The sequence below is a fragment of the Cicer arietinum genome, chromosome 2 (genome assembly GCF_000331145.2).
Source record: "Cicer arietinum cultivar CDC Frontier isolate Library 1 chromosome 2, Cicar.CDCFrontier_v2.0, whole genome shotgun sequence".
In the NCBI taxonomy this organism is placed as follows: Eukaryota; Viridiplantae; Streptophyta; class Magnoliopsida; order Fabales; family Fabaceae; genus Cicer; species Cicer arietinum.
The window spans coordinates 10,644,559-10,645,751 of record NC_021161.2 but is presented as its reverse complement, the minus strand read 5'-3'; positions in this window follow the sequence as shown (position 1 = coordinate 10,645,751).

Below are 1,193 nucleotides of genomic sequence, written 5' to 3'. Positions count from 1 at the left end.
TATCTTATAATGTTACTTTATTGATTTGTAATAATTGAATATGATTAGGAAAATTAAAATGAGAGAAAATCATATTTATCACAATCATCTAATTTAATTTTTAAAATATTTTGTAAAATTCGTATGACAACTTATTATACAGGATAATTGTTTGACTCATTGTACTTTGATTGTTAATTTATTTTTCAACATATAATGGTATTTGTATTTATTTGACGAAATAAAATGTAAAATACAAACCAAAAAATAAGATGTAAAAATTTATAAATATGATTTACTATTTAATATTTTTTATTTTAAAAAAATGTTAATGTTGAATTATATTGTAGAGTAGTCTAAATTTATTAGTTTTATTATTATGATATTTTAATTGCGAGCATGAGAAGTTGTTGTAAAAAAAAATTATTAAATATATTTCATCAAAAGTTTGTAAAAAAAATAAGTTGTTGTGACATCGGGAGTCTAATTTAAATATATATAATAGATGATAGATTTTAATAATTGGAATTAAATTTTTTAATAATTTTTCATATATTCGTATTTTGTGATTATTTTTAATAAATTTATGTATTTTTTGTCAAATAGAATATATATATATTTATTTTATAAAGTATTACTAAAAAAATGGATTGACATTAATGAGTAATTTCATTTTTAACGTATAAAATCATTACTCATGAAATAATATAATTGTTCATAAAAGGAAGATTAAATAAAGAACATTTATGTCAATATTTATGAGTGATTAGGTGGTTTTTTTTATTGAATTTAATGACTAATAATATAAATTATTACCATTGGTAAATGACTAATAATATTATAAAATAGTTTATAAATTTATTATAAAATAACTTTTAAAATAATTTGATAATAATATAAATTATAAATTATTATCAAATTGTAAAATAATTTTATAAGTTTTATAAGTAATATTTTATGTATTATAAATATAGTTAACTTATAATATCACTTTATTGATTTGTAATAATTGAATATGATTAGGAAAATTAAAATGAGGGAAAATCATGTTTATCACAATCATCTAATTTAATTTTTAAAATATTTTATAAAATTCGTATGATAACTTATTATATAGGATAATTGTTTGACTCATTGTACTTTGATTAACAATTTATTTTTTAACATATAATGGTACTTGTATTTATTTGATGAAATAAAATGTAAAATACAAA